Source organism: Halichoerus grypus, chromosome X (genome assembly GCF_964656455.1).
Source record: "Halichoerus grypus chromosome X, mHalGry1.hap1.1, whole genome shotgun sequence".
In the NCBI taxonomy this organism is placed as follows: Eukaryota; Metazoa; Chordata; class Mammalia; order Carnivora; family Phocidae; genus Halichoerus; species Halichoerus grypus.
In genome coordinates this window covers 60048105-60060441 of record NC_135727.1, presented here as the reverse complement: position 1 = coordinate 60060441, position 12337 = coordinate 60048105, and the positions used below count along the sequence as shown (strand labels likewise).

Sequence of the window (12337 nt, the reverse complement as noted above, 5' to 3'; positions counted from 1 at the left end):
TGTTGAACTTGATAATATCAGAACTGAGTTCCTTTAATTCCCAAATAGGGATTCATTTCACTCTTTAGAGAATGTTGAAAACCCTGATAAAGACTCTGAGCTATATTCACTATGCCACAGCTTTTCAGTGTGGTAAAGAGAGCTCATACATTAGAGTAATCTGGAAGCTGGTTAAAATTCATAAATGTGAGCTTTACCCCCATGTTAATTAATCAAATCCTTGGGGTGGGGCTGAGGCACCTACATTTTAGAAAGCTATCTTAGTGGTGTTGATGCATAGTAAAAGTTGACTATATCTTCTTGGCAATTGGAGGAGAGTAAGTAGAATGTTCCCATCCAGGTTCTTGCTTTGATGTGAAACAAAAATTGGAATGGGGAGAAATGGGAATCATGGAGATCAGTTAAGGGCCAACTTCAATTATCCAATTGAGAGATGAGGATTTGAACATTCAGAGGTGGAATCAGCAAAATTTTGTAGTGTTAGTTGACCATGGTTCAAATTTACATAGAAAGAAAACTGGATTAAATTATCTGAATATATGTAGTAGTGTCTCTATACAGCAGAATAGGGAAGAATTTTTCAACTAAATGCCTCCCTGAACCATACATCATTCTAAGTACAATAACAATTACATTTTAATTTTAATTTTATTTAATTTTTAATTTTCATTTTTTATTATTATGTTATGTTAATCACCATACATTACATCATTAGTTTTTGATGTCGTGTTCTATGATTGATTGTTTGTGTATAACACCCAGTGCTCCATGCAGAACGTGCCCTCTTTTTAATTTTATTTTTATTTCTTTTATTTTTTTGAGAGACAGAGAGCGTGCAAGTAGTGCGAAAGGAGAAGAGGGAGAGGGAGAGAGAGAATCTTAAGCAGGCTCCACACATAGCACAGAGCTGAAGCAGGGCTCTATCTCAAGACCCTGAGATCATGACCTGAGGTGAAATCAAGAACCTGATACTTAACAAACTGAATCACCCAGGCACTCCACAATAATAATTGCATTTAAAGTACAATAGCAGGTCCAATTCAAAGTATTTGAGGCAGGATATTTTAAATCCCACCTTTCTATAATGTAAATTAATGACAGGATTGGGTATACACATAATAAGTAAAAGTAAACAAGACACAAGTAAAATGTCCATTATCTCTATTACTACCAATATTGATTTTTAGAGATTACTAAAGACATTTTGAATAGTCTTTGGTTCATATCTACCCTTAAAATCCTTTGTACGTGACAGCATATCTTTATTCACATTAAAGACACAAATTTGATTTTTATTTTTTATTTTTAAAGATTTTTAATTTATTTATTTATTTTATTTGGGGGGGCAGAGGGAGAGAGAATCTCAAGCAGACTCCATGCTGAGCATGGAGCCTGACATGGGGCTTGATCTCATGGGCCTGAGATTATGACTGGAGCTGAAACCAAGAGTTGGATGCTTAACCTACTGAGCCACCCAGGCACCCCTATAGACAAAAATTTTAAACTAAATTACTACCCTAATGGACTGGCTAAAACTTTCTTAGAATTAAGATCAATAGACTTCCTTAGAGGAAAACTCATGTATTATTACAGCTGTGTAAATCTCTTCTATTAATCCTAATCTCTTGTATTTTGCATACATTATGGAAAGAGAGGTAGGAGAGAAGGGCTGTTACTGACAACAAAACCACTGTAGTACTAGACTTCAAGTGGTACTACCTAAAATCTATTAGAGAATGCCCTTTATTTGCTTTTTTATTTTATTTTTATTTGTCTGAAAGAATGGCTTTCCTAGAATCTAATTGTGGTAGTGATGAATTTTGTCATTTCTCCTTCAGGACATAGAATCTCTCCCCCTGAACACTCGATCTTGGCCAAGGCTCTAATACCTACAGATTGCCTTCCATGATGTCAGAGTTTGACTGCTTATTTGGTTCTCCAAATGTCACAATTCCCTGACTTCCCTAATGCTATGGTCAGATTATCTGTCAAGGTAAACTGTTATTCCATGTTGGATCTCCCTGTTGCCAACTGCCATATTAGACTCTTCCCCTTCTTTAAACAAGTTTTGCTGGGGGACTGGATTTTCTTTGGAGAATTGTTCCTGCTAAATGATAATTTCAGGTTTCAAAGCTAATAATAATAAGCTGATTTATTATTGCCCTTCTATGGACATACATACATTAACTCATCTAAATCATAAACAACCAGATAATGTAGGTACTCTTATTCTGAGATTATAGATGAGAATACTAACACAGAATTTAATAAGTTGGTATAGCAGAACTAGGAAATGTTCTAATTTCAGCTTCCATTTCCTCTATTCAGTCCAATTCCATTATGGCAACTGAGGCATCCTCATCTTATCACAAGATGTGATGGATAGTTGTTAAACCTAAAGTTTAATATCAACAGGCATTCCTAACATGAAACACACACACACACATTTTCTGAGTTCTTCAGTTTAAAGTACCAATCAGAAGACACAAACAGCTTTTATGACAGTATAGAAATTGGGGCTTCATTGCTTTTTTATCTTGACATTTTATTGAGTGAGTTCAGTTTAAGAATTAGTCAATGCCTGGGCGCCTGGGTGGCTCAGTTGGTTAAATGTCTGACTTCAGCTCAAGTCATGATCTCAGGCTCCTGAGATGGAGCCTGTGTTGGGCTCTGTGCTCAGCGGGGAGTCTGCTTACCACTCTCCTTCTCCCTCTGCCTTTCCTCACCATGCTCTCCCTGCCTCTCTCTCTCAAATAAATAAATAAAAAAATCTTAAAAAAAGGAGACTTAGTCAATTCCTGGAGAAACAATATAAGACCTGGTTAAATAACACAACTGTCTCAAGAATGATCCAATTGTATAATTGCCATGAATTACAAAGATACCTAAAAGGATCTGACCCATATGCAAATAGGAATACAGATCTCCAATTTAAAAGTGAATGCATATATTAACAATACATAAATGTAAATTTGGATGTCCTCAAAGAAAAAAAATGAAGTTGGTATGCATGTATATATGGAGAATGAGGGGCTTAGCTTCTTTTTTTTTTTTTTCATACAACAAGAAGCCATAACTTTACTAATGATAAAAACAGTACAAATTTCAAACCAAGCTGCAGTTATTCTTTTGAAACACCAAAAAAAGTCCTCGTTTTCAGATGGTTACATTGTTAATTCCATAATAGCATTTACAATATCATTACTGTTGTTCTTCAGGGCTCGGACTGCCTTTGCTCTTTTTTTTTTTTTTTTTTAAAGATTTTATTTATTTATTTGACAGAGAGAGACACAGAAAGAGAGGGAACACAAGCAGGGGGAGCGGGAGAGGGAGAAGCAGGCTTCCCATGGAGCTGGGAGCCCGATGCGGGGCTCGATCCCAGGACCCTGGGATCATGACCCGAGCCGAAGGCAGACGCTTAACCGACTGAGCCACCCAGGCGCCCCTGGACTGCCTTTGCTCTTGACACATTTGCTTGTGACATGACCAATTCTATGTCCTTAACCTCTACACCGGTTTCATCAACCTCTTCTTCTTCACTCTCCTCTTGTACAGTTGGAGTCTGTGTGTTTTCTTGAATGTTTGAGACACTTTCACCTTGAACTTTGAATTTCTCAGCAGCTGCTAGTTGTGCTTGCTGAGATAAATCCTCGATCTTGTCTTCCCCAAAAACTATGTAGGTATCTGAAGCTGGGCTCTTGTAGACATCTGGTTTTGTGATGACAAAGAGGATATTCTTAGATTTCGGATAGTGATTCTTGTAACCCCTGTAACCTGTCGAAGACCCAATTTGGACATAGCCTTCCCTGCCTTCTTTTCACTCCGGCTCTGTTTTGCTTTACTGACTGGTTCTTCATCGATTCCAGCGGCTGCTGCCAGCTGAACCTGTTGGGTGGTTGCCTGTGTGGAATCCTGTTCCTCAAGCTCTGGTACTGATTCATCACTGTCAGATTCTGTTCCAGGCCCTGTCTCAGCCTAGGGCTGTGGCAACTCCTGCTCTGTAGCCCGGACGGTTTCTGTGGCTTCACCAGGCATTTTGTGAGGGGAATGTGGAACCAAGATGGTGGCAGGAAGAGAGCGAGCGAGAGCGTGACCCACACCTGTTGCAGAAGGAAGCCTGGCCAGCTTCTTTTAAAAGTCAAACCAAACTAAATTCAGAGGCCTAATTGAAATTTAGTCACATTTCAGATAGTGGCCTTTCTAATTTTGCATTCTTCTACAATTGTGGTGCTGTGTAACAGCTATATCCTACCACTCTACATCCTATCATTGCCATTTGTTTGGTCCAGTTATTTTGCATGGTTTTTCTTTGTGAAGTAAAAAATACCAATTATTGTCATTTTCCAGCAATATCTACAAACATACTTAGTAGCTGATAGGTTATAGTACTTCTAGATCAAAGTTTCTCAAGAGTGTCACTGTTGACATTTGGGGCCAGATAATTATTTGTTGTGAGGAGTTGTCCTGTATGTTGTAAATGTTTATTTAGCATCATTGGTGGCCTCTACCCACTACATGTCAAATAACACCTCACCCCCCAGTTGTGATAACCAAAAATGTGTCCAGATATTGCCAAGTGTTTCCAGGAGGACAATATCACTCTCAGTTGAGTACCACTGCTCTTAATAGAAAACTAGTCAGTTACCTACATTTCTTAAATTACTCCTTCAACAAATTCACCCTCCCTTCCAATGGAATAATTTGTTATCTATGGTCCAATACTGGGTTGCTGCTTGGAAATTTCAAGTACAGTTAAAGCATGAAAGCTTTGCTACTCTGTGGAGTGGGTCTTAGCAATTAATTTAACTTGAGTTTCAAATAAAGTCATGAATATTAATTTGAGCATTTATTCTATGTTCCCAGACATGGAAACACACACACACAATTAATAAATTATGGTTTATGTCTTCTGTCTGCATGACCACATCTCTATTCATGACTCTATATGTGTGATTCAAAAACAATTATTTAATATACTAAAATATATAGAATAAGACATTTTTCTCTGATTCATTTATTTCTCTCCTTATCCTTTTCTCTGACAAATACTTTCTTAAGGTTCAACTGTGGCAGGGATGGAGAAAGGAGTCCTTTATGGAGAACTCATTCATCTGCTTAGCCCAGCAGCATAAATTTGATCTCGTAATTAGTATTCAACTCAGCATCTTGGACAGAAACCAGTGTTACAGCCAAGAGGTGGTTTAAATCACATAAATCATAGATCAATGGCAGAATTTGAAGCACTGGATAGATTATAAAAGTAAAGCTTTAGTTAAAAATAGATTAACTGTTTCTCTGCAGGAATTATCAAATCCTTTGAAAATATATAAAACAAATAAAATTAGATCTAATCATTTCTGGTAACATATGCATATAAGTTGAAATGTATTTTCCTTTCACAGCCACATTGATGTTTTGGAAATGTAGAAATGTAAATGTATTCTCTTACCATGAAAATATTCCACATTTCTAAGACTTTAATTGTGCATGATATTTTAAGAACCACAAAATACATGTGTTATAGTAGCGACTATAATAATGATGTGAAACCTGTTTTACATTACTTTATGAGCATCAGATTTTTAACTTAAAACTCAAACTAAAAAAATATGTTTCTATTTTTAAGGAAACAATGGATATCTTTCAGTCTAAATCTTGTAACTACTAAAGTTAGGTTTTGATGTTACAATAAATGAACTACTAAAAATGATAGGTTGTATGAGTTTTATAATACATCATCCCATTACCAAATAATCATCTCAGTAACTCCCTTTATTCTTCTTTTAAAATTCATAATCTTTCAAAACTATGCAAAAGTGATTTGTAATCATTTAAATATATACATCTTTTATCCCCGACACTGAGAAACATAACCACAGTAAAAAAAAGAAAGTTTTTTCCATACAATCTCAGACTACTATCAACAACAACAAAAATCAAATAGGTAAAATAAAGACAGTTTAGACACATAACCTGTTACTTTAAATACTATTTCTTGGAGTAGGTAAATTAACTTGAAGATTAAATTTGCTGGAAAAATGATCAGATATAATGAAAGAAACCAACATTATAAAATTGAATTTTACAAATGTTATTTCAAAGGAAAAATATTTCTGGTATGTTCCAATTACAGAATTAATATCAGCATATTAAAAACATTTTTGTGTTAAAATGAAGACAACATATAAGTAAATTCTTTCACTGTGTTTCCTCTCAAGTTTTTTTTAAAGATTTTATTTATTTATTTGTCAGAGAGAGAGAGAAAGTGAGAGAGCACATGGAGGGGGAATGGCAGGCAGAGGGAGAAGCAGGCTCCCCACTGAGCAGGGAGCCTGATGTGGAACTTGATCCCAGGACCCTGGAATCAATACCTGAGCTGAAGGCAGATGCTTAACTGACTGAGCCACCCAGGCGTCCTACCACCTCTCAAGTCTTATACATGTGCAATATTCTTGTGGCTCTTCTTTATGAGGAAAATGCAAATATCTTCAGGTCATAATTATATTACTAAACAAGAAGGTAAATAAGCGTCTTTGTCAATAGGTTTTTTGGTGTGTATCTTTAAAATACAAACTCAAAAGGAAATTTTTATTTTAAAGTGTTGCTATTAATGTCTACACAAAATGTTTACTAGTCAAAATTGGTAAAAAAGCATGTTAACTATCTACTGCTTAGTATATATTATTCGCTACTTAGTCAAGTTAGATTAAGTTCTACATTTATAAGTTTCTGAAGAATCATGTGAAATTCAGAGTGTATCCCTGATGGTTGGGTTGGTTTATGTAAATCTACAATTAATAAATAAGAATAAGATAAATAATTAAATATAATACTGTATGTTTTCTTTTTGGGATTCAAAGCCTCTGAGCCTGCCTATGGTTAACTTATTCTAAATTATATCAGTTTCCACTCTTTGTCTAATCAAAACCTTAAGATTTTCTAAAAGTACAATATATAGAGAGTCATTATATTAAAAAACCCTGGTCACATCACTAGACATCCACTTAAAACATATTAAATATCCACAACCATGTTCCATCAATGGGTTACAAATCACAAAATCTCCTTTCAATAGTTTTAGATGGTAGTTTTTCAAGATCTTCATTGTTTAGATATATTTAATGGGTAATGTAAACAACAGACACACTTAAGTTCAAAAGAAAAGAAATAATTTTCCAAAAATACAAGTAGGATCTGAGGGGGGAAAAAAAGTCCACAATAGAAACTACTATTTCAGGATGTAAACAGACATTCAAAATTGGCATTTGAAATATTTATTTTCAACCATTAGAAATGAATATTCTGACGTAAGTTTACAGCCCTTGAGTCTTCCTTCTGTGCAATTTATAAGAAGTAAAAGGATGTCACATTACCTTCAGTATTCACCTGATGAAACATGGGAGGTATTAAATGAATGAAGCAGGAAATGTAAGCATGAAAATTCATCATTTTATCCAGTGACACCATTATGTCAATTTCTAAGTCACATTTTTCATTCAAAATAGAAATAACTAAAAAATAATGGAAATATATCATTGAGAAAGTTTTTAAAAGGGATTCAAACTCACAAATATGTATTCACTTTAATGAGTTAAGAAAACAAATGTTTTATGAGGAAAAAAATAAAGGAAGAGAAAAGAGTTTAGGAAAATATCAGATCTGTTGCAAACTAATGGAATTTTTAAATACCACCTAATGCAAATCACACTCTATAGCTAGTCATAAGATTAAAAGCTTTTCAAGTTGCTATCTTGGGAAATTTCTTTCAAGAAAATTACTACAAAGCCTTGTTTTAGTATGTTCCCCTACTGTGCTTCCCACTGTTTTTTTAATAAGGAAAGCTATCCATCCATAGAGGTGTATCCTGTTCTCCATGCTTCAGTGTCTAGCGGCAGGCAGATACAGTAGATGCTCGGGTGTTTGACTCGTTAATTTTCACTCCATAATGTTGAGTCCTGCTTTTGCTGACTGATGCATGTATCTTCACGGTTGTTTAATTATGAGTGGGGACAAATTTTCTCCACACCATAAATTCCCCCCTTTCTAGTTACCTTCAACCAAAACAATACATAATCTGAGGTGTCTCTATGTAAATAAGGTAATAGATGTTTGATATAATCATAACAAAAAAGTCAACTCTACAGTTCAAATTATTGAAAAGCAGAGGACAAATTTAATTACATAGGATCAAATTACTTTATTATTAATATATAAAAAGTAAACATCAGAAGTTACTTAAAATTCTACATAATTTTCATTTTATGTTTTCAAATTTGCAGAAGGACAGCCATCAAATAAAAGATAATTGAAAAAATTTTATGAAGGACTCAAAGTGTCTTATCAAAATTTGTTCTCATATCATAAAAAGTCAAATTATCAGGATGAAACTAACAGAGAAAGAAAAATATTATTTTTAGCACATAAGGATCTCTTTGCTATTTTGAAGTTAGAATACCAATTGTCTCTTTTTGGAAAAAAAATACATAGACCCCTTTGATTAAACAAAATCATAAAATGATTTTTTTTTTTCAAAACAAGAACAAACAAATATATACTCACAATTAAGGAGATAACCTACTGGGCATTACACTTTCTAGGCAATGAACTATGGACTTGGCTATTCTCAAATTAGTTTACTGTGTCCTTAGAGATACTTTGTGTTATTGTATAACAAAAACCAATTTCTTGATAATCCTAAAATTCTTACCTTTTTTTTGAGTTGTGTATTGTTTTTAAAAGTCCAGATATGATCATCAGGTCTGGGGCAAGCATTCTTGTGACCATTTTTTTTTTTTTCACTACCAAGATTAGTTACATTACATTACATTAGTTACATTAGTACTTTTTCTGACTTAATAAGTCCTTTAGAATTGATGGCATAGATTTTGTAAAAAGATGCATGAAAACTGTAAAGTCCTCTACAAATTCAGAAAATATACATGCTGTTTTTATCAATTATTTATAAAATACTACTACCTCTCCCCACACAACATACCCACAAAAGAGTATACACTGACTCAAGAAAAAAAATGATTTCTTTATAATAAAAATGCAATAATTTTCATGAATTTCTGTTGCTGATTTTCATAAGGAATAGTGACAGAAACACTTTGCTTGCTAATTGAAAAAATATTCTTACATTGAAAAATTTTCAATACATTCTATATTTAAATGCTTCAAATATCAAATAATTAGCAAGGATTTTTTAGTGATAGAATTTCACAAGCAATGAACTTAAAATTGGTAGATAAAAATGAGATTGTACAAAGACTAGTGATACAGTGCCACCAGTATTGGGTTGTGCTGCATCCATGACAACAGAATGGAAGGTTGCTTTAATACTATTATCTTACATACTCACAGCTGAATGCTAGTGCAGCTATACTGAGAAAAATCAAGTTTCAAATTTGAAGCCACTGAACTTATATACACTATGCATAGAGTTGCAAATATAGAAAGAAATAGAAAAGCTAATATCATAGCTTGAAAATCTCTCAGATGGTCATTATTTCAAAATGTACACAGATGAGTTAATTGTCAAATACTCAAGGAATATTTATTGATGCAAAAACAAAGGCAGTAAAACAGAACATTTTGATGCTAGTTTGTTTTTGAGAACATAATCAGCAAACTAAGAGCTTATTTAATTTTCCTCTGTAGTGAAACTGATGATCATTTCTTTCAAATAAATATTGACTCAATAGAATATTGTCTGATCTACCTTTGAAAAAGAGCTAGAGAATAAGGAAAGCAAAATGCAATTATATGTCTTTTACCAATTTTATTAAGTAAAGCGTAGCTGCCTTGAAAAACAAACAAAAACAGGAATACAGTATTCAAGTTTCAGATTCCTCATTTCCCTTGTTTTAAAGATGAGAATCTAGTACTATACATAAATAGAAGATAATAATAGATGTTAGATAGATGATAAAGAGATAGAGAGAAGGAGAGGGAGAGAGAAAAAGAGAGAGATGCCTATGAATGCCTTGGCTGAGGCAATCCAATTTGGACCCAAAGTACCCAAGTGGCAGTAACTTAGTAAAATACATGACTACATTTGGCTGCCTTATAATGGAGACTCTAATTACATTACTGTTAATCTTGCCATTTTCTCAGAAACTAAGAGAAACTTAATATAAATGCCTTTCCTATGTAATATCTCCCTTTTCTTCTCTAATGGAATGATTTCTCTATCTATACACAGGCAGTGTGAAATCTAAATTAGGGCTAATTCTATCTATTATAAAATTTAAAAAAAAGAGACTTGGAAATTGATCAACTAACTGAAAAAATATCTACTGTCAAACTAGAAAACCCAATACAAATAGAATACACATACATAGTATGAAGTAAAGCTTGAATTATGCAGTATAGAGCATCCAAATAAAAATATCACAAATTAGTCCAAAAAGTTAAATGTTTAGATTTAAGATTTCTTTCAACCCTGTCTACCTTGACTATCATTATACTGCTATCTTTAGTAATAAATTTAGATTGCACTGGTCTATGAAATAATTTAAAATGTGGAATGTTGGTCTCGAGTCAAGTATCAATTGAATCTGAAATTATCTTTTTTTCTTTTCACTTTGTTTTAGGAAATCCTCAGTGTCTGGTTTTCGCAATTATAAGAACAACTCAGGCAAAAAAAAAAAGGTATTACTGAGTCAAAAGGGAGCTATTTGTCCTGCCTGGTAATTTATATTGATTAACTATGATAGATAATTGCCCAGCTTTCTTCTTCATTACTATACTAACGTGATCAGATTGTCCTACAGATTTGGCTATCTACATTAATTTATTCATTTTCTCTTATTCATTCAATAAATGTTTACTAAACCAAGTATTCATTGTGTGTGTCAGGTAAGTTATCATCAGTTGCTGAACTTTTCTATAAGGAAGCAGTGCAGTATAGTGTCATGAACTCTAGTATGAAACTGCCTAAATTCAAAATCCAGTTCACTTAATAGAGTTAGTGGCCTTGGGTAAGTTGTTCGTCTTCTGTGTCTCTGTTTTCTCATCTGTAGAATGAGGATTATAATATTGTAAGGATTGACTTAGGTAATTGAAATAAAGCACTGAGCCCAAGAATTGCCATACAAAAGATGCTAAAATGTGTTTTTTAGCATAAATTTTCTTCATCCAGATGAATCACCAATAAACCATGTAAAGACTGGAACTATAGTCCAAAGATGATAAAGACTAAAATCTTAATTAAAACTCTGATACAAGACAGAAATTAGAAACAAAATAAAAAAGAGTAATATGAAGCTCCTATATATGAGTTACCCTAGCAATAGTGGATTCAGGTTGCTGATCATTTCAACTTCTGAATACAACTACTATTTATGACTGAAGAAGACTACCTTGAAAAACAAGAAGCCTAAATTATAACATTTGATTGTCAATATGCCAAATTACTATATGGAATGTTTTATTATAACCAACTAGGCTTCTATTTTCACTTAAAAGTTAATTTTGTCTGTTTGCATGTGTCTTGTACTATTTTCTTACCCACTCACCCAATTTATATTTTCTTTTCTTTAATTCACTGTTCAAGATGTATCTCCTCTAGGGTCTTTTCTACTGTTCAAGATGTATCTCCTTTAGGGTTTTTCTTCTCACTAGCTTTGCTTATTCTTTATCAGCTCAACTCTAAACCCTTTTTTTTCTACCTCAATGTACCATTGAATTGAATTACACAAAAACAGCTTTTCTGGTTATAATGATATTAGTAGCTAATATTTATGGAGTGCTTAAAGTGTACCAGGGTCATTGCTAAACAATTTACAATTATCTTATTTAATATTTGTATACAACTATGCAAGAAGTGCTATTATTCTCATACTCATTTTATGGAAGAGGAAATTGAGGGTCAGAAATGACTAGTGACTATACCTTTAGTGTAGAAAACATTTTTAGAAATTAATAATTTTTATGTGCCCCAATATAGTGAACTGCCCTTGTGAAGCCTTAACAAATGCTTAAAAGGTGACAATATCTTTGCCATTATCTTTTTTTTTTCCTTCTTTTCCTCCCCAAGTTTATTTAAATTACAGCTAGTTAACATATAGTGGAATACAAGTTTCAGGTGTCTTTTTTCAATATTTTTTATATCCTTGTCTATATTTTCTTGCTTATACTGGACCAAATAATTTTTCGTGTTGCCAAGATTAATATTTTTTAGCTTTTGATTTGTTTATGAGTTCTCAAACCATGTGTTAGGCTAAGGAGAAGGGCATGAATCTGAAGAGCAATATATCAGATTCTGAAGACATCTAAGTTTTTCTTACAAGACACCAAACATCTGGGTCATTTAAGTAATTCAATCAATCCTCAA

The 12337-nt window shown here is 33.3% G+C and overlaps 1 long non-coding RNA gene and 1 pseudogene across 2 annotated transcripts in view; both read right to left on the bottom strand.

Annotated features, from left to right (window-relative positions):
• The window catches only part of LOC144380413 (uncharacterized), a 237217-nt gene that overhangs the window by 31243 nt on the left and 193637 nt on the right, over positions 1 to 12337 (bottom strand). The window lies entirely within an intron of this gene.
• Positions 3040 to 4050, bottom strand: LOC144380553 (nascent polypeptide-associated complex subunit alpha-like; annotated as a pseudogene). Its single transcript, XR_013444722.1, has 2 exons — positions 3455 to 4050; positions 3040 to 3230 (listed from the first exon to the last, which is right to left on the bottom strand). The product of XR_013444722.1 is annotated as a nascent polypeptide-associated complex subunit alpha-like (transcript).